At 38.1% G+C, this 22,522-nt stretch overlaps 1 protein-coding gene and 1 long non-coding RNA gene across 14 annotated transcripts in view; one reads left to right on the forward strand and one right to left on the reverse strand.

Annotated features, from left to right (window-relative positions):
* The window catches only part of MCTP1 (multiple C2 and transmembrane domain containing 1), a 506,871-nt gene that overhangs the window by 238,210 nt on the left and 246,139 nt on the right, over positions 1-22,522 (forward strand). The gene's annotated exons all lie outside the window — the stretch shown is intronic.
* Positions 14,001-22,478, reverse strand: LOC118530801 (uncharacterized). Its single transcript, XR_013445328.1, has 2 exons — positions 22,244-22,478; positions 14,001-14,247 (listed from the first exon to the last, which is right to left on the reverse strand). It is a non-coding gene; the product is annotated as an uncharacterized LOC118530801 (long non-coding RNA).

The following is a 22,522-nucleotide window of genomic DNA, read 5'->3' on the forward strand; positions in this document are numbered from 1 at the left end:
GTCAGTGTAGATTCACTGATACGAATGTACCACTGTTGTGGAGGATGTTGATAGTGAGGAACGCTAGGCATGTGTTGGGAGCAAAGAGTATAAAGAACTCTCTGTACTTTCCAGTCAACTTTGCTATGAAACTAAAACTTCTCTAAAAATCAAAGTCTATTTAAAAAAAAACAACACTACTTTGTGGAGATAAAGTATCTTTGCTCTGTCTCAATTTTAATTTAGCTTAAGTATATAAAATAATACAGCTATGGTGGATACTAAAAACTTACTGGAACTGTAAAATTTTATTCAAGGAAGAATCCAATGGAATAGCATGCAGCATTGTCTGAAGTTTAAAACAACTATACTTCAATCACTAATTATTAGGGAAATACAAATCAAAACCACAATGAGTTATCACCTTACACCTGTCAGAATGGCTGCAATAAAAAAGATAAGGAATAAATGTTGGCAAGGATGTAGAGAAAAAGGAACCCTTGCACATGGTTGGTGGGAATGTAAATTGGTGCAGCCACTGCGAAAAATAGTATGAAGTTTCCTCAAAAAATGAAAAAATAGAACTACCATATGATGCAATAATTCCACTACTGGATATTTACTTGAAGAAAACCAAAACACTAATTCAAAAAGATATATGCACCCATATGTTTATTGCAGCATTATTTACAATAGCTAAGATATGGAAGTAAATAGATGAATGAATGAATAAACATGTGATATACATCTATAATGAAATATTACTCAGCCATAAAAAAATGAGATCTTGTCATTTGTGACAACATGGATGGACCAAGAGGATATTATGCTAAATCAGACAGAGAAAGACAAATACCGTGTGATTTCATTTATACGTGGAATCTAAAAAACAAAACAAAGAAACAAACAGATGCTTAAATACAGAGAACAACCTGGTGGTTGCCAGAGGGGAAGTGTGTGGGAAAATGGGAGAATATATAAAGGAGATTAAGAAGTATCAACTTCCAGTTATAAAATAAATAAGCCATGGAGATGAAAACTACAGCATAGGGAATTTGTTGATAATATTGTAATAACGTTGTTTGGTGACAGATGGTGACTACACTTATGATGACCCCTGAGCAATAGAATCCTTGAATCAATAGGGTGTTATACCTGAGACTAATATAACACTGTATGTTCATTATACTTCAATAAATAACATACATACAAGAACATAATACAAGAAAACAAAGAGATAGAAATTCTGCAACTGGGATTGAGAGACGTGGGAAAAGAATAATAAATCTAATTTAGGAATTTCCATGAGAATAGAGGAGAAGAAATAGTTGCTGAGTTAATGGATGATAATTTTTCAATTCCGACAAAGGATATAAATCCCTAAGTACCCAAAACATGACTTATAGCAAGCTTGATAAATAACAGAACTCTGGATCCAGATACATTATAGTAAAATTCCAGAACACAAAGGCAAAAATATTTTAAGAGCAGCTTAAGAGAAAAAAAGATCTACATATGAATGACAGTTTGACTGCAGATTTCACAACAATGACTTGGGTTAGAAAACATAGTTATCAATAATCTCTTTGAAGGGCTGAAAGAACCTATCAATCTGAAATTAGAACATAATTGTCCACTTTGAGTTATCTACCTAGCAAAATAATCTTCCAAGATTGAAGTCAGAATAAAGCTATTTTGTAATTAGTATCTGAGAGAATTTGCCACTGTCGAGCTTCACCGAAAGAGCTTCTGAAAGATTACTTCAGGAAGAAGAACCTCAGATGTGAGATCTAGTGAGTAACAGTGAGCAAAGGAATTGGTAAACCTACAGGTAACATTAAATAAGCATGATTTATATGAAGTAAAAATTGTTATAATGTCTTGTGTGATTTTTAAAGGACCAAATGAAAATACTGGGTAACAACTTATGAGTCAGGAGTGGAGGATTTGGAAATATTCTACAATGGGATGTAATGAGCACTGGGTGTTATATAAGACTGATGAATCACTGAACTCTGCGGCTGAAACTAATAATACACTATATATATGTTAATTAATTTAAATTAAAAAATGAAAAGAAAAAATATTCTACAGACTGTATTACTCAGCGGGGGAGCAGGTATGAACTTCAGAATTGTTGATGTATGGAAGCATGTTAAACTTGTCAAGAATAACTAGTAAACAAATGGAAATAGAATGTAGACCTGGGGCACCTGGGTGGCTCAGTCGGTTAAGCGTCTGCCTTCAGCTCAGGTCATGATCCCAGGGTCCTGGGATAGAGCCCCGCATTGGGCTCCCTACTCAGCAGGGAGTCTGCTTCTGCCTCTGCCCCTCCCCCCTGCTTGTGCGTTCTCTCTCTCTCCCTCTCTCAAATAAATAAAGTCTTTAGAAAAATGTAGACCTTAAAAATTTGCAGAGGTAAAATGAAATTTAAAAAATACAAGAACAAAAAATCCCGTATTTTTTAAATGAAGATACTACTTATTCTAATTCAGTTTAATTGCATACATATTTATATCCACAGTCTTAAATTTTAGTGATAATCTACCTGTTCTGTAAGACAAGTGTACAGATTTTCCAGTTAATTAGACCTATTATAAAATCAATCTGATTTACATTAATTGTTATGTTATATATCTTGCTCTGATACAAAGAGAACACATTTAGCTGTCTTTTTAGCCAAATTTAACAAACAATTGAAGTCTTTCAACTATTTTTGGTGATCAAGCAAATTAAGAGTCCTCAATTAAGTCAACTTAAAGAACTTTTTTATAACTGCTTAATATTTATTTACCAAGCGATACTAACTATCTTTAACTCTTGGTTTAAAATCTTAAAAGACAAAAACTTTTCTTAATTAAGGCTGTGCCATTAGCATAATTTTTGTTCTTTACCTTATCTTAGTGACCAAGACACCCATGAACTAAAACTCTGCCATTCCCTTTGAGCACTTTTTTTCTTCCATTTATGTGGAGGGAGGTTTTGAGACTCCTTATTCTAAATTTATGTGCATCTGTTTATCTCAAAGCCAATCAAAATATGAGCTCTATTAAATTTGAGATATTGACGATAACGATCTTGTTGATTTCCCTCTGGAGGCAGGCAAAGATACCTTGTCAAAAAAAATATCATGTGTTAACATTGTTTAGGGGATAGCTCTTTTGCCCTTGGGATAAAGTTATCTTGCTCAATTGTTTGTTTTGTCTTTTTAAAATTAGAACTATTTCTGGGGCACCTGGGTGGCTCAGTCAGCTGAGCACCCGAGTCTTGCTTTCAGCTCAGGTCATGATCTCCTGGTCCTGTGATCAAGCCCTGCAATGGCTCCATTCTTGTTCCCTCCCCTTCTGCTCCTCCCCCTGCTCGCTCTCTCTAAAATAAATAAGATCTTTAAAATTAAAATAATAATAATAGTAATAAAATCAAATTAGAACTATTTCCTTAGTTCACTCTCTGCAAGGAAAGTACACCTTTCTTTTTCAAGTTCTTGTGAAATTAGCAATCAGATTCTCTCTTCTCCTTTCATTTTTTAAGTAGACTTACTCCTTTAGCTCCATGCTCTTAAAATGTACATAACCACCCTTAATTTTTATTTTTATTTTTTTTTAAAGATTTTATTTATTTGACAGAGAGAGACACAGCGAGAGAGGGAGCACAAGCAGGGGGAGTGGGAGAGGGAGAAGCAGGCTTCCCGCGGAGCAGGGAGCCCGATGCAGGGCTCGATCACAGGACCCTGTGATCATGACCTGAGCCGAAGGCAGACGCTTAACGACTGAGCCACCCAGGCGCCCACCACCCTTAATTTTTAGAGATGCTCTTAAAAAATGGGCAGGTGTGGGTATAGAGCAGTGGTTCTCAGTTTGGTCCCCAGAAGAGCAGCACCAATATCACTTTGGAACTTGCAAATCTTTGGGCCCCCCCCCCAGACACCCACTGAATCATAAACTCTGGGTGTGGGGCCCATTCATGTGTGTTTTAAGAAAACTAGGTGATTCTGATGCATGCTCAAGTTTGAGAACCATTCGTATAAACGTCCTAAGAATCTCACTGGCCACACACACACACACACACACACACGCAATCACTTACGGTCACACTCGGAAAATCACCCCACTAACTGCAATTGTTAAAAAGCCCAACATCAACCAAGTAAATTTGAAGATCTAATTGGCTTTATTCAACAATTCATGAATCAGGCACCATCCTATCTAGCAAGTAGAGAGCTGTTCTGAGGAGTTGTACAAAATAGAAGATTTTTATGGGAAGGAGGGTGGGGCAAGAAGTTATTAGCAAAAGAAACGATTGTTTCACCCAGGACCTCTTTTTGGGGGAAAGGAAACAGCAGGGTTTCTATCATGCCGAGGGCCACACAAGTGCTGAGTGGGAAATTTCAGATTCACTCTTAAAAGGTCACATTCCTGGAGTAGTTTGAAACTATATCACCACCAACCACATTATTATTAGCATGATATTAACTGAAGTGTTATTGGTTAAATTAGTGAATATTTCTGAATGAGAGCTGCAAGAACTTTTTTTTCCCATTATTTTTATTTAGTATTATATATTCTAATTGGTTCTGGCATTCAGCTTTAGAGTTTTTGTTTTTTAAGGATTTCTCTTTTATTCAATTTATGCTGTTGACAGTCTGCTTGTTGTATATCTTTGTACTATTTATTCCAGCGCCAACGACCACTGTGCCTCATAGAGAAAGAAAAGCAGGGTTCTTGCTAAGAATCGAAAAAGGCAATTGCTTTTGTGATGCTGAGGATATTTCTCATACTTTTTTTTCTGACTTTTAAAAGCACAAAGCTTGTATTTTCTCCTTAAATACCATGCTCATATTTCCTTAATCATGTTGGGATTGAATTTGGAGATCATTAAAAGGTAATTCTGGAAAGGAATCTATCAGTTTTCAAGATGTCAAGAAAAATAAAGCTAGAGAAAGCAATTCGTACTTCAGAGTATTTAAAATTGAAATTTATTTTTACTGATTTCAGTTTCACTATTCTGATTCAATAACCTTGAGAAACAAAAATGTTCTTTACTGTTATGAATAATAGATGTCATAGAGGAAGTCGATAGGTTTTTCTTTTTACTCCATCACATGTACCAAAAAATCAGTAGAGTAAAAGGACAACACATCTCAAATGGATAATTATTACTCTTGAAATATATTGATGGAGAGTATCAGTAATGGAAAAAACTGAACAAGGTTAACATTTTAATTTTTCACAAGAACATAAGGAATTGTTCTTAAAATTTTATTGGCAAAAATAAGAACATTTTAGGTTTACCATTGCTTAATAGTGCATGTAATATCACTTCATAGATTTCACACTTGTGATACATTGATGAGGCTCCTTCTTCCTATGCTTTGATGTATAATTAGGTGTCATGCTTGGGGTGGATGGTAGGATCTGGCTTATGGCCTTGTGAAGACAAAGCATTGCACACACTGCTTTTAAAAAGTCCAGCATAATTGGTAGGAAGAGTAATAGGGGAAGTCCCTGGGGAAAGCGACCTGGGCCATGCCAAGGAGGGCCTCAGGTTGGTAAAATTCTGTAATTTATCTGTGCTTTGGGTCTTTACCTGGAGAGCCTGTGATGAGATCTGGAAAATAGTAAATTATGCAATGAACCAATGTCTGTTCTAATTTCATGTTTACATTTGTGTACATCTTGATCAGTTCTAGTCCAAGAAAATTGGAATTAAGACATGTGGTGTAAGCAGAATTAAATTGACCTATAATGATCCATGCCCTTGTATTAATTCTCTCCCTGTTAGCATGGGTGGAATCTATGGGTATGAGGGGATATCATGCCTGTGATTATGGTATATTATGTTATACAGCAAAAGTGAAGGGATTTTTTGCAAATTTAGTAAATGTTTCCAGTCAATTGACTTTAAGTTAATCAGTTAAGGTTTATGAACTTTAAGTTCGTAACTGAACTAAAACTAAAGTTCAACTATAACTAAAGTTCAACTGAACTTTAAGTTCAGTTTAGGAATATGATCTTTGGTGAGCCTGGCCTAATCAGGTGAGTCCTCTAAAAGGAACTGGAGCCCTCCCTGAGATAATGAGATCCTATTGCTGACCTTGAAGAAGCAAACAGCCATGTTGTGAACTAACAATGGAGAGAAATGACTTCTAAGAGCCAAGGGCTTCAGCCTTACACTGCAAGGAACTGAATTCTACCAACAACCTAAAGATTACGAGGTCCAGATCAGAGCTCAGCCCAGCTGACACCTTGATTGCGCCTTCTGAGGCCCTGAGCAAAGCTCCCAGTTAAGCCAAACCTGACCTACAGAAACCTCAAGACAACAAATGTGTGTTGTTTAAGTCATTATGTTCATGGTAATTTGTTACACTGTAAGAGAAAATTAATACCCGGTCTAAGTTAAAAAGAGACAAAAGGGATCTTCTTTGTCTTTCCACCCAGAGTGTCCATCAGCTTTCCTGGAAAATATTACTAAAAAAAAACACTCTCTGAGCCATTGGACTTAATCAAATCTTAAATAGTTTCCCTTAATGAGGTTAGAAGGTAGAGAACCAAATAAATGAACATACGAAATTATCAGATGCCAAGTTGTTTTCAAAAACCTACTTCCAAAAACCATTTTTACAACATCCAATGCACAAAATTGCTAAAGAGCACTTTCATTTTACTAAAGCATTAGCATTTGGAAAATATATTCATTAATTCTTGAGATAGCAATCATTTGAATGCAATAGAAATCAATTGTCACATTTCTAAGAGGAAATGGAGAGGTTAGGGAAGACTGAAATGACTCAGAAGATACGTTGCTATTCTGTGAAGGCTTGTAAATCAGCCCAGAAAAAAGCAAAAGGCCTCAATATCTTTTAACATTAAGGTATTTTTAAAAGCTATATCTCTATCTCAAGAATAAATGTTAATATAAACCTTCAGTGCTTTTAATATCTATGAAAAGTAGATTTGCCTTAGCTTGGAAGAAACTACTTTAATAAATTTATATGGAAACAACTTTAACAAAAATAAATAAGTTGAAATATAAAAATAAACACACAGCACTGGCCTAGGAGGACAATACTGCTGGAATTTGAATGGAATTCTTTGGCTTCTGCAGAGCTCGTCACAATGTACAGTGTCTCTGTCAAACAGGATCAATGTCTCTGACAGTAGCAAAAAGAAAATCAAGTTTTTTGGACTTTATATAATTTTTACTTACTTTCATAATGAGAATGTAATTAAATGGGAGAGGCTTAAGCCAACAGAGCAAGCCCATAAAACTCCCTGTGAAAACCCACACTCAGCGTTAAGAAGCTTTCTAGGCAGTCTTACATTTAACAGGGAAAGCTTTTAGGCTTTCAAGGAGCCATGAATGTGACTTATCAAAAATAGTGCACTACGTCCTAAACACAAATAATGGCATGTAGCTCTTATTTTCTATGCATACACATTAAGTTATTTGTTCAGTTTATGCAAATGGTCTTGGAGACATCCTGAGGAAGTCCCAAGGTATACCCTGAATTACTCCATCATTAAAAGACTTCTGTTGTGCTCTTTTGCCCCTGAAATTTTTTTTTTTTTTGAGATTCTATTTATTTGTCAGAAAGAGAGAGAGAGCACAAGCAGGGGGAGCGGCAGGCAGAGGGAGAAGCAGGCTCCCCGCTGAGCAGGGAGCCTGATGCGGGGCTTGATCCCAGGACCCCGGGATCGCGATCTGAGCTGAAGGCAGACACTTAGCCGACTGAACCACCCAGGCATCCCTTGCCCCTGAATTATTATTCTCTGTTCCAACCTAAGACAGATTCTATTTTCAGTTTGTACTCCCTTTTGAAACTCTATAAATAATGCCTTTTGCAGAATTGGTCTTCAGCCTAAGTCAGAACTCCTCAGAACACCAGAGATATGAAAAGGAACACAGAAAAGCACAAAGTGCACAAGTGTTAAAAATTCATATCCGTGAACATTTACTGAGCAGCTAGCCGGCGCAACACCTAGCACGTTGCCAATTCTAGGAAGCCACTGAGTTCTGCAGCTCGGCAGCCCTGCAAAGTCCTGTGTCGGTAGTGATACAGACGACGGGGTGCTGGTGGTAATTGCAACTATCAGTTAGAGAATATGTAGTATAATATAGTAAGAGAATGTAGTATAAAATTATTTTGAGGATTTGCTGAGTTGAGACATGTAAAGTGACAAGGACAATGCCTGCCCCATAGAAAGCATGCAACGTGTGTTAACTTCTCAAATAAAAATAACAGTAACAAATGGACCTAATCACAGTGCTCGGGTGCTCTGAAGTGTGAACTGCTGATCCTTAGTGAGGCATTATATTCTTAGTACAGCAGATCCTGATCAAAGGACTGAAGTTTGGCCAAGGTTCCGATAAGTCAAACAGAAGTTGATACTTTGATAAAAGACATGGAAAACAGAGAAATACTGTACACCCTAAAATGACACAATTATATCTCAGTAAAACCGGGGGGGGGGGGGGGTAGGGGGGGAAGAAGTAGCTGTCTTGGACCAAAGGTCAGAAGCCACACGTTGAGGATGGCAAAATTGTTACACTGGCTTAGAGTTACTTCTTGCTCTATGGTTTTGCAAGAGGGGAATGAATTTCTCTCTAGTTTAATCCACTGTATTTTTCTGATTGCTTTGTTATGGCATCTTAGCCCGCTAGCTAATACACTTATACTCTTTTTAATATAAAGAAGGCTTTTATTAGGTTCAAGTAAGTTTCCTTCTGGCTTTTTTTTTTTTTTTATTTCTCTGCCTATACCATAAATATATTTTTCAAGGTAGACTCATTAGTTTTCCATCGCTTTGTAACTAATGTCCACAAGTTTAGCAGCTTAAAATAATACCCATTTAGTAGTTCACAGGTTCTGTAGGTCAGGAATCTGGGCTCGGCATGACTGGGTTATCTGCTCAGAGTCTCACAAGGTTAAAATCAAGGTATCGGCTGGGCTGAACTCTTATCTGGAGCTCAGGGTCCACTTCCAAGTTTATTCTTGGTACTGGTAGAATTCATTTCTTTGTGGCTACAGGACTAATGCCACTCCCTTCTTGCTCTCTGCCAGTCAGGGTTTTCTTTCAGCTGCTAGAAGCTAGTATCAGGTCATTTCCATGTGGCCCCCTTTATCTTCAATCCAGCAATAGCACATCAAATAACCCTCATGCTTCAAATGTGACTTTCTGCTACCAAGTAGAGAAAACCCTGTGCTTTTAAAGGCAATTAGATGAAATTAGGTCCACCCTGACAATCTCCCTTTTGGTGAACTCAGAGTCAGCTGATTAGTAACCTTAATTACATCTGCAAAATCCCTTCTGTCCTATAAGCAGCACAATCACAGATATGAGATCTCATCATATTCACAGTCCAGGGATTGGGATGAGAAATCTTGGGGGTACATTTCAGAATTCCTCCTACCCCAGCAGGGAGAACATTTACCACCAGCATCCAGTAATGACTGTCTCATGATGTGCTAAGCAGACCATTAACGTTGAATGAATTCTCATTGTCTTAAATATGATAGTCTAGTGATGAATGTTGGTTGCCAAATCTATTTTATTTTTATACTAATATCAAAATAAGATAATATTGACATCAACAGGAGTCATGACAGAATCTGAATATACTCTATATTCAATTATATTGTATTAGATATAAGTTAGAAATCTAAATTTTAAAGGATGTAGTGTAGACACGAAGATGAGAAGTATAAAAATTCACATTTGTTTTACATTCGTTATTAACCTTTAGGCTGCCTTTGTCAAAATATTTCAGACCGGCTGGCTTAAATTTAAAAATTACTTTGAGTAACTGAAGAAAACAATATACTTGCCCTTTTATAATTGGCCCTTTGAGTACATCCTATTTTTCAGGTGTTGGTGTATTCTCTAATCAAAGACTGGTCTTTTGACATCAGACAAGGCAATCTTAAATGATTTTAGTGTACTTATTCACTTGCTCTTCTGTTTTAACTCACTTAAAGAAAAACTCCAAGTCCTTACCAAGGTTCTGTAAGGCCCCACACAATCTGTTGTTTCAGTAAGCTCTGATTTCAGCACCTCCCACTCACTGTCTAGGTCACTCCCTCCATCCATACTGGAGTTCTTCAGAGCCTCCATACCTGCTGCTGCCCTTGCGTGAAATGCTTCCTTGTTGCTTCAGGTTCCTTTTCAAATGTTTCCTTACAGGGCAGGTTTTCCGTTGGCACCCTATCTAAAACAGGAGGCCCCTCTGATCACCATCCCTTTACCCGTGGCTTTATGTTGTTGCATGGACCGGTCACCACATAACATATTACCCCCCACCTTCTTAGCAGTTTACCTCCCCTAGAATGAAAGCTCCTTGGGAATAGAGACTTAGTTTTCTGTTCTGCTGAATGCCCAATGCCTAGCACATAATAGACACACAGTAAATATTATTGAAAGCATGAATGTATTTCAGAAAAGGAAAAGTATACCAGCTGGGGAATTCATTCACTCTGCAAACCAGCTCAAATCTTTTATTAGGAAAAAGCCCTGCCGTCATTTAAAAAGTAACAGAATATTAATGGAAGTGGAAAAAATAGCAAGTTTGGCAGAAGGGCAGAAGGCAGGAAAGAGTGGATCATGGGGAAATGTAGCGTTTAGGTTGGTTCTACAGTTTTTGTGAAACTTACCAATGCAGACCATGGACTTTTCCACACCCTGACAGAGAACTGAAGGGGAGAGTGTTGAGGATAGGAAAAAGGATGCACAACACCTGCTACTGTCCTGTATCTGCCATCTTTGCCTTTGTTGGTGATGACCTGCTTTAGCAGGATAATTGCAAGTTTTGAAGTCACCTGTCACATTAAACACTTAACTGTTTTTAGCATAAGGGGTGAAGGTTTTTTCATTGTTCCTCAAGTATTTTAGTTATGTTTAGGTGTTAACATTTTGTTTTGCTTATCTTTTTTACTTGCTTATAAAACTTACATAACTATTGACCATATCAAATAATATGATAATTGAAGAAAAGCCTTTAATTGATAATCCAGGGATATGGACGCAACTGTAATCATTCCTTTAAAACTTGTACTTTGAAAATAAAAATCTTTCCTTTTCATTGTTTACTTGTGGAAGTTTATCCTTCAAAAATTCTCTCATTGAAAAATAATTGATGAGAAGATTAGCTTATTGTATCTTTATTTTAATGACCTTAGAGATATAATTGTGCCAATGAAAAAAGTATTAGGGACTGCATATGCTTGGAAGGAGTATCTGTGAAACAGGAACTGGCTATTTTCTTGTAGCTCTAAGGATTCAGAGGAAGCAGGTTAGCTCTGTAACATACATTTTGTAACATTTTATAACCTGGTCAAAATGAAATACTATATCACACAGTGTATGTGTTCAACAAATACTGAATTGCTGAGCTGAAAGTATTCTAACTACGTCTGCATTCCATGGCCATCTGTCATCTGTCAGTTTTGTAGCTGGGATTCTTGTTTTCAGGGAAAGACTGGACAAAGTCCCCTTCCAATTCTAAGACTTCATTTTCTATAAGACTATTATCATCACTCAGTTTTAAAGGGAAAACAGTGCTGAATGGCAGTGATTTAACATAATAGAATCTTATATCTGGCTCTTATCATAGCCCAGTAGGGGTCAGCATTGGAGAGTGGGGCCCCAACTCTGCTCCACACGGTCATTAAGGGACTCAACTTTTTTTCCCGTCTAGTATTACTAATTCCCTCTGTAACCAAACCCAAGTTCATCTGCCTGATGCACAGTGAAGCCAATCACTGAGACTTCAGGTACTCAGCAAGGAAGGGGTTTATTCCAGAGGAAGCTAAAGGAAAAGACAGGAGGACAAGCCTCAAATCCACCTCCCTGAAGGGAGAGAGAACAAGATTTTTTATAATCCTAGGGTTTGAGATTACATACATACATACTGATGAAAAGGACAGAGAAACTTATGACTATTCATGAGGACAGATGGAGCATGCCCATTGAGCAAACATATAGGAAATATATATTCCATGTTCACTTAGGGTAAAGACAACATCAGAATGAATCCAAATCAGCTTCTGATGTGAGGAAGTTATCTTAGGACAAGGGAAGGGGCTATGGGCATGCTCTGAGAGCTGATATAAACTGGATGGAGTCTTAGGCTCATTATCTCAGGTAAGGAATGCAGGGTCTTGCTTGTTCATAGGCTGGAATCATACCAACTCAAGTTGACCTTGGGTCCAGACTTCTGTAGAGACAGCTAGTGGGTTTGCTAGTGGGGTCTGAAAAGACACAATAGCTGATTAGGGAAAAACAAGCTTTATCTTTTCTGTTAGTTCAATCTCATGGGGTGTGGTTTCAATCCCTCCTGAGTCTTGACCATTCCTCAGTCTTAAAGGAATTGAGATGAGGACTTCCTTATCTCCTTAGGTGAGGTAGGCTTGGGGTAAAGAGTGGTTTTTGCAAATCTCACCTGTAAGCAAAATTCCTTCCACTAGTTAACATGCCTACATGCAGGGCGAAGCAGAGGTTCCTAAGCTATAGGTCACAGCATCAAGGGGCATAGAAGCAGTGTGGATTCAGTCGTACTAGATTTCCCCCTTTTACACCTTTTGGTCCTCAAGTCTTTTCAGCCCGTGGATGAGAAAATAGAGAAAGAGTCACACATGGGAGGTTTTTCATATGCCAGGCTTAGAAGTGACACATCATCTTCTTGGCTTATACTCAGTTGACCAAAATGCAGATACTTGTCCATTCCCAGTTTTACAGGAGGCTGGGAGCTATAGGCCAGCTATGTGCTCAGGAAGAAGAAGAAAACATGTAGATAGCTAAGCAGTAGCAGGACCGGCTGCATTCCACTTTTCTGGTCACCAGATATCTGGTCCACTCTTCCTTCCACACATAGAAGACATTTACCCTTCCCCAAGGGAAACAGCCCAGAGTCCCTTATGGTCACTGTATCCGGCTCCAAGTCCAGGATCTCTGAATGAAAGGAAATCCTTTATTGGGTCCAAATGGGGTTCTTTGTAGCCCTTTGAAATATAAATCTGCCTACCACTTCACCATATACATCCAACAGATAATGACCAAAATGAAAAGCATGGGAGACACATAGCAGTTCCTTGTCCATAGTAATTCTGAAATCTCCATGGACAGACTTTATGAAGGCTACTTAGCTGGAGGGTAGGGAAGTTGCTTGAGTAGAATTCTACTATCTGGGGAGAATCCTCTTGTTTATTGTTCTCTGTAACACTGTCTCCACCATCTGAGAAATTCTTTATTCTCTATAGCCAAGTCTGAAATGGATAGGAAGTAGACTGATAATCCTGCTTCCTGCTGGTGCATAATCAGGTATCTCAACCAACTAATTTCTTTCTCTCAAAAACTTAGTTGTCTTCCCGGTGCCAACAACCCTATGTAGTGTTCTTTCATAGACTCCTCAGGCATGATTTATTTCTTTGCTTCTCCGTTTTAACACAATGACAGGTACCTTAAGGCTGTGGTGCTTGCATGGGAAGGCCAATGTGACACTTGTCTTTAGGCTGTCTTTAGGCTCGCATGGGAAGGCCAATGTGACACTTGTCTTTAGGCTGTTCGAAGGTTTTTTTCAGTATTATTTTCTATTATTTGGGGTCTAAAAACAGCCTTTTCAGTTCTTCTCTTTACTTCGTTTCTACTTGCAAATCAGCCTCTTTTCATCTGAACTCACCTCTTTCTTATGATTATTTACTAAAGGCAATCAATTATGGAAAATATACACCTGTATTCTGGCTCTTTCCAACCATGTCCCCTCAAGCTTAGGTTTGATAGCAGTAGTTTGCCTTGCAGGTTATCACAGGAACAGTTTTACCAAATGTTGACCATGGCCTGACATAACAAGACTCTCCAGCCTTTCAGTGTTACCTTGCTGCCCACCACCTAACCACTAAGTCAATGCCACATATTTTAGGGATTTTTTTTTTTTTTTAATGGCAGCACCCATTCTTGGAATCAATTTTTGTATTAGTTAAGGTAAGTAGTGTTAGGACCTGAAAAAGATGAACACCCAAATCTCAGTGGTTTAATGAAATAAAAATTTATTTATCACTTCATAGTCCATTGTAGCTGGTGGTAGTGCTGCTGGTTCATTCAGGAACTCCAGACTCTGTCTATCCTGTGGTCCTGCCCTCATCTCTCCTGTGGTCCTGCTCTCTCAGCACTGGGAAAGAAGAGAGAAGATTGCATATGGGAAGATGTCATGGGCTAGGCTACAACTTCAGCTCTCATTCCTTTGGCCAGAACCCAGTCCTTAGTCACATGGCCTCACCTAAATAAAAAGAATAGAAAATGTAATTTAGCTACTTACCTGTAAAGAAGAAGAAAATAGAGATGTCAGTGAAAGGTAGCACTGTCAGCCATAATTTCTCTGTACACAGGAAAAAATAACCTTTCTTCTAAGTATTTTGCATGAAAATGTGGCACTGTTTACTGTATGTTTAGTATATTTATTGGACATTTGACGTAATCATAGGAGACATATGTCACAAGCACATTCATCCACCTTTATTCTGGTATGATTTCTAGTTGATTGTTCTGAATAAATCCAAATCAGTCTATCTATCAAATAAATAAACACTCTAAGCAGATTGCTACTAACACAAGATTGTCTAAAAGCACTTTGTAAAACTGGGACAACCTGACCATCTTTAGGAATTACAGTGACTGTCCATCGCCATAGTTGGGGAAAGTGGCAATGCAGAATGCTTACTGGGGTGGGAGTGGTGGCTCAATGCTGCTTTGATATTAAACTTCTCATAGTTCAGATTCAGTATTTGAGAATAAAATCCAAATGAGATTCTTAGGATGCTAGTGAATAAGGGAGCGGGGAAGAGCGGGAAATAAAGATTAGACAACTTACATACTGGTTCCCTTACTAGTTTCTGTGTTATTTTGACATGAGACAGACATTCCTTTATTCAGGTGTACATGAGTGTTGTCAGTCAGCCAACAGTTCTTGATCACAGATGATGACCCAGGAGTCGTGCCTGAAACCAGCCCTCAGAAGTTAACAAGTCCTCACTGCGACAAGTGCTGTTGTAGAGGATATTTGGGAGCAAAAGAGCAGGGCCAAATAGGGGCACCTGGGTGGCTCAGCCGTTCAGTGTCTGCCTTCAGCTCAGGTCACGATCCCAGGGTCCTGGGATCAAGCCCTGCATCGGGCTCCCCGCCCAGCGGGAAGCCTGCTTCTCCCTCTCCCACTCCCCCTGCTTGTGTTCCTTCTCTCACTGTCTCTATCTCTGTCAAATGAATAAATAAAATCTTAAAAAAAAAAGAGAGAGAAGGGCCAAGTAGTGTCCACAGGATGGCAGGAAAGATGTCTGCACAGCAGGGAGACTCACATTTGGTACCAGAAAAGGACTGAGGATGGTGGAGACTGTCAAATTCAAGGCAAAGGGAAAGAGATGAGGGGGGGCACAGGCATGGGAAAGAAGCTGTGAATCTGAGGCGCTGCAAGTTTTATTCTGGCAAAACAGGAGTCTGGAGAAATTCACGGAGAAACATTTGTATGACCTGCCAAGGCATTTGAACTGTATTCTGAAATCAGTGAGAAAGCAATGAAGAAGTTAAAGCAAGGGAGTAACAGCAGACTTTTGTGTCAAAAAAAAAAAAAAAAAAATTCTAGGCATAGGATTGTGGAGAATGAGTTGGAGGGGGGAAGACAAGAAGCAGGGAGACACATAGGAGACCACTGACTTCTTTTTTCTCAAATTGAATTTGTGGATATGCCACGGAACATATAATTCCATGACCATGCATCTGTGATGCATTTTAATCATACTGCAATATAGTTGTCTTGAAATTTGTTCAGTTAATGATGGTAATCAATCAACAAGGGTCATAAAACTATACATTGCTATTACTTATGGTTTTGATTGATGAAGATTTTGTTTTCTTCTTAGGGTTGTAATAACTTTTGTTTCGTTTTAGTGGATATGTCCTATGGTCTCCAGTTATTTTAATGTCATATTTTATGATACTTCCTTATACTTATGTTTATTCATACAATGTTTATAATTATTTCTAGGCTAGTTTTTCTTTTTAAAAAATCCAATAGAGTTGCTATCTCTAACATAACTGGGAAGGAGAAATCCCTGGAAAATAATCGTTACTTTTCTGCTGTGTGTTTAATGTATTCTTCAATGATTAAGGAAAGTAGCTAACTTGTAACTGTTATCTCAACTGAAATGAATTATTCCACATGGGAATTCAGAGATTTGATATCCATTTTGATATGTTTATAGTTCTTTATTTCAATTTTGTTATGTTCTAGTTTTCAAATTGTGATGTAATTATGTTACTTTGTCTCCATGTTGAATAAGATTAATTGCTAATTGTTATTGAATGTTTAGTTTGTGCCAGTAACTATGCCAAGTACTTTATATGGATTAAGTAACTGAACTGCCACAATGACCTTCATCAGGTTTTATACCACCTTCAGTGTCCTCTGAGTTAGCTGTCTTTTTGCAATTCACACAGCTAGTAGATGCTAGAGCTGACATTACAACCCAGGCTTTCTAACTTGGAGGTCAAGCTCTCCACCACCACACTACATGGCACCGAACCACCTCTGCTGTGGATGGAGTGAAAATAAGCTTTCATCCCCTTCAAAATACATTTAAAAATTTTATACTTTTTAATTAGATTTTTCTGCGGAGCACCATTGGACAATTTCCTTCTTTACAGAGAACCCCAGTTTTAGGCCTCTGAATAAGTGCCCAGCTTAGCAAAGCCAGTATATTAATGGTAAGGTATGTTATTCATACAACTCAACAAATATTTATTGATCAGTTGAGCACCTGGTAGGTTCATGGTAGGTTCTGGGATGCAGAAGAATTCTTGCCCTCGTGAGATTTTCTGTCAGATGGAGGCAAAGGACACTAAATGAATCAGCTCCCCAGTCACATTCACCCATACTTGTCTAACTGCTAGTCTGCCATGATTATGGTTCGGAATTAAAGATTGCCAAGTTCAGTGAGCTCTGTGGCTTCCTATCTCTGATGGGGCTACCATATGGGAGGGCTGAGCTCAAAAATGGTAGTTTGAGATAGGTGGGACATATCAGTTGATTGGAAAAGCTTACAGTAGGTAGGCATGCATCATGGTGTAGTGGAGTACATTTGGAATCTAGAATCAAATAGATCCCATAACCAGGTCAAGCAGCCTAACCTCTCTGAGCCAGTTTACTCCTCTGTAAAGTACTAAGAATATCAGTTTATTCAGCAGACATCTTTTGGATGCCTCCTATGTGCTGGTTTAACTCATCTCACAGGGCTAGAGTTAAAACTAAATGAAAAGTCCCAGGCACCTAGTAAGTATTCAGGTAGGTTGGTTCCTTCCCACCTCGACCTTTTTTCTTTTCTTGACTAGATTTTATCTTCCAGTTCTGTAAGTGAGAAGTCCCCGGGCTCAGGAATGGCCAGGCTGTGGGAAATGCAAGTACATATCACCTGATCTTATGAAATGGATGGGACTGGAACTCAAACAAGATTGATTAGCTGCATAAAGTCAAATAATCATTATAATAAGAAACATACTCAGAAAGGTGTCTTAGAGTGCAAGCCAAGCTTCTGGTAAAAAGAGACCCATAGGTACAGTGGCTTCAAAAAGATGTGTTGTCCTACACTGAGTCCAAAAAGGAGAGATCAGAGGCTGATGAAGGGGCTCGGCCTGCATCACCTATGCTTCCTCCTCTGATTCAAAGCAACTGCTCTGCTTTTCACCAGAAGATCCAGAAGTCGTGTGTCACTTCTGCTCAAATTTACCAGCAAGGACTTATCATGTGGCCAAACCCATTGCTTAGAGGATAAGAAATTCTCTAATGAGGGGATCATATGTGCTGTTAAACTCACAGAGGCTCCATTACTAAAACAAAAATTAAAGAAATGGATGTTAGGGTTCAGTCTGACACAGAAGCCAAATTAGGATCAGAAGGCCCCATGGTAAGAGTATAAAATAATAAAAATATACCCAGTTTATGCCAAATCCCCTGGATAAGAGAAGCTTTGAAAACGAACCCTGAGCCTGAGTTCTGGGGCCTGGGTTTCCCACAGCAGTGCTTGTATGGGGAAGACGGAGTAAAATGGAGTCTCAGATGAATCAAGTGGCCAGATCTGTGTATGACAGAGAGAACTCTGGCGGCACTTGGGGAAGAGATCTGAAGGCAAGCAGGGAGACCAGGCAGAAGGCTCTTAGAAGAATCTAGATAAAGAATGGTGAGGCAATACTGGCAGAGCTGATTTCAAGAGAGATTTTAAGAATTAGAATCAGAGGGCTTAGGAGCATTTATCAGGTGGGACAGGCTAAACAGTGGTTGTAAGTCGATTTGTAGTAATTAGAATTCACAAGATGTAGGTATCTGTATTGGTTAAGGTAGGCTGAGCTGCTGCTATAAACATGCCCTTAAAATATTTAATGGCCCAAATGTAACAGAAGCTTTTTCCTCACCCACATAGTAGTCCAAGGCAACATGCTTCTCATTGGCAGATGGCTCCCCTCCACACAGAGATCCAGGAACTCAGGCTCCTTACAGCTCAAGTCACTTTTAACTTGTTATATTTTAAGAACCACTTTTTATTCACTGGCATATATAATAACAGAAATATTACTATCATTGAATTTATAACAACTCTAAATTAAAAGAAATAGAGCAAACTAAGAATATATAGAATATATTACAGATTATGGAAATACCCCATGGCGGGGGTGGGGGGGGGCTTTCTGTGATAAATATCTCTCTGTGAGATATCTTCTGACTTTTAGCAGCATTCCCTTAGGAGTTCAGAAATTGAAAGATTTCTGCCAAGTTTCACCAGTTTTCTACAGAAGATTTAACTTAGTTATCCTAGAACTTTAGTGACAATTTCCTAGACATATATAATCAAGATATGAGGCTCTGACCCATTTTTTTTAAATTACATTCATTATTTACCTAAAAAGGAGAAAAACAATAAATTCTAGAAATATTTTCTTCAAATGTATTAATAAAACAGGTCTTGGTGTTTGACATGGCAATTTTTAGTTTATGGAAAACTCATTTATGTGGAATGGTTTGTTCTCTGTCAATGACATGTAAGTGAAATCTTGTTAGAGATCCTTTGTTCTCCTCAGAGAAATTTGGGAAATCCTCTCACTTTAAAGATCAAAAAACTATAGACCAGAGAGGTTAAATGACTTTGCTAAGACCACACTGCCTATAAAAAGCAAAACTGACTGTGGCGGATATTCTTCCCACCATAGGATTAATGTGAGTGGAGTCACAGAATCAGAAAGAAAGGAAGGGAAGGGAGGGGGAGGGGAAAGGAGGGGAGGAAGAAATTCCAGTCAGTGGAGTTAACTACATTCAGTGTGACCCACAGATAGAAGACTAAGAAAAGCCCATCGGAATTGGTGGTTAAAAGTTACGGGTGACACTCAAGGGAACAACTTCAGAAGAGTATGGGGATAGCCAGAAGAAAAAAAGACTGAGAATAGCACAGAAACTTTAGGGTATAATTTTTTAATATTCTGATTTTTTTTAAATAGGAAAGTTAAAGTACTTAAATTTTTAAAAATTTCCTTCTATTTGATTTTTTAGGGAGTTATGATGGCTGAATAAACATAGTAATATATTCTCGTACAATTCCAGGGAAAACTGTGTCCCTCTGGGGAAAAAAATTAAAAAGAATTGTGAATGGTGAAGAATATCTATTGTATCTAGCCAGTGCATTAATTACTGCTCAGAGAGGGAGCTCCCAGAGGCAGTGGGAGAAAAGCCCTTTGAAAAAAATGACGTCTAGGATACTCCTCTATTGTGGTTGCTCTTATATCACAAATTAATGTATAATTTATATTCAAAATTAAAGCATATTTATCTAAAGCAGCGTGAAAAAAAAATGTGAATACCACCCTTCCATATTTTAGTCTACCTGTACTCCCAGACATTATCAGGAAATTGCACGTAGATACCCCCTGTAATTTACACCACAAATGAAAGGGAATTGAGCAAGCTGTATTTATCCCAAATATGAATGTAGAGTTTTTTCTCACATACCTTGAGCTCTGCATTTATAAGAGAAAAACGAGCCAAAAAAAGTACTCATATAAATCAATAGCCTATTCCTGTCACAATACACCTTCTCTCTATAGTGTGTCTTGAAGTACCTTCTACTCTTCAAAGGAAGAAATTTACTTAGTTCAGCCCTGTGCTGTGTTTCATCACAGTATTATTTTTAATTCATCTATGGGCCATATCATGTAATTTCATTAGCCATAAATTTCAAAATCATTGGAATATTCATAGTACTCATTATGAAAAAATGTTAGTTTATTCTTACTTTATTACCGTATGCCATATGCTATTAGAAACCTCGCACATTTGAATTTTAATAGTTTTAGTTATTTTGCCCTATATATGTCAATTGTAGGGCATTCCAAATCTCCAGCAAAAAAATGAAGGAATGGGAGAGCCTAAGGAGATAATTTTAATATGTAAATAAGATCTCTACTTTGCAGATTTTTAAATCATTAGTGAAAAATAAATGTACATAAAGACTCAACCTATTGCTCTGAGTATGCTTTGAAGATGACTTTTACAGGCATCTTTCAAGTGTGAAGGACATTTTTATACAATACACACTTTCTTTGTTGCATTTGGGCAGTAAAGATGGCTAGCTAGTACCTTCAGGAAGGTCCAACTTAAATTTAAATTGTTTTTAACTGTCTACACTCAATATTTATGTTTACCTTTCTCTGTTGTCCTCTTTTGCTCTTTTTTCTCTTCCTCCCCCCTTCCTTTTCTTTCCCTACTTCTAATATGAGACTGAGTTTCGATTTGGCGCTGTTTTTGATTAGGGGTGAGCATTATTGAATGACTATAGGTCCCCAAAACAGGAGTAGCTGTGTCTGTTTCTTTACGTACTAGGTTTGGGATAAGATTGATTTAAACTTGTTCACCAGGAGGCTCATTTATTCTGAGGAGGAAAACCAATATTTACATTGAAATATCTTTAATACTGTTTTAAGGGAAGAGAGGCTGCCATCTTGTGTACACTGTGCTTATTGCACACAAAAGTGGACCCATTCAAAGTTTTCTGTTAGACTTAAATTACGCTAAAGGCTAAACAATCACACAGAATGTTGAAGTGCTCATCAGTGACCTGTGACTCAAAAAAAAAAAAAAAAGAAAAGAAAGTATAGCACTGAGGACATGTGTTCCTTTACTACCTGAGAAAACATTTTACACACCATCTAAATCTTCTTTTTGAAACAATTTGATCCTAAGGTTCAGAAATAATTAATAGTCCCTAGATCTAGAATACTCTAGAATTTTTATTTTTATTTTTATTTATTTATTTTTTTTAAGAATTTATTTATTTGACAGAGACACAGCGAGAGAGGGAACACAAGCAGGGGGAGTGGGAGAGGGAGAAGCAGGCTTCCCGCGGAACAGGGAGCCCAATGCGGGGCTCGATCCCAGGACCCTGGGATCATGACCTGAGCCGAAGGCAGACGCTTAACCGACTGAGCCACCCAGGAGCCCCTAGAATACTCTAGAATTTTTAAAGCACAGAATTTATAATTATAAAATAAAAGGATTAATGTTGAAAAATAAATGCTGGAGTTAATGCTATCTGATAAAGCGCATGTGTGAAGAAGGTTGCTCTTGACTATGACATGAATAACAATAAAACCTGACTTTTCTTTTATGGCTAACACGTCCTAGTTTCTTCTCCCATACTTACTTGCCCTGTTTTCATTTCATCAGTGCCATAGAAAATGTTTTAATGAGGGTCATGGCTCAGCTAATAACAGCAAACACAGGTGGCTAGAAAATGCTTGAAAACTACAAAGTGTGTAGTAAAGAGGCCTTAATTTTGAATAGAACCACAGGCCTCACAACAATTTGATGAGTGTTAGTGCCATCTTGTGGTTGAATGCAATATTGCAACAAAGCAGCACTAGCACAGGAATTTAAGGAATTCTGTGGCCAAGCATATTTAGAATATTTAGCATATTAGAAAATGCTGGTTTAGAACAAAATTAAATAGGTTCATTTTCTATCGCCTTTAAATAAGTGAATGTGCACCATGACTCTCCAATAAGGGGTATGACATGCAGCATTTTCCAGGCTTCTTTGACCATGGGGCTTTTTTTTCTTGAGTGCAACTTTTCTTTTCTTTTCTTTTCTTCTTCTTTTTTTTTTTTTTAGAGAGAGAGAGTGCCTAGTGTAACAATTAATTCAAGCCCCAACATCCTCGCTGTGTGACTATGGAACATTTACTCACCTGTTGCATGCTGTAGTTTCTGCAACTGTCACCTCAAGATAGCCCTGAAGTCTTCTCTCAGGCTTGTTAGGCGGTGTGTTGTATCTGGTGTTCAGCACGTGTTAGCTCGAGTGATCTAGATTTCCTTTTGTGATTTAAGCTCTACCATTGAGCCCTTAGGACCACCCAGCAGGATTCCAGGAACTGGGTGTATCTAACTCTGAGGGAATTTTGACAGTTGACCTATACAGCTGGTGAGGAAAGTGTTTCTGGGAAGGTCAAGAAACAGATTGCTTCCCA

This window comes from Halichoerus grypus, chromosome 2 (genome assembly GCF_964656455.1).
Source record: "Halichoerus grypus chromosome 2, mHalGry1.hap1.1, whole genome shotgun sequence".
Taxonomy (NCBI): Eukaryota; Metazoa; Chordata; class Mammalia; order Carnivora; family Phocidae; genus Halichoerus; species Halichoerus grypus.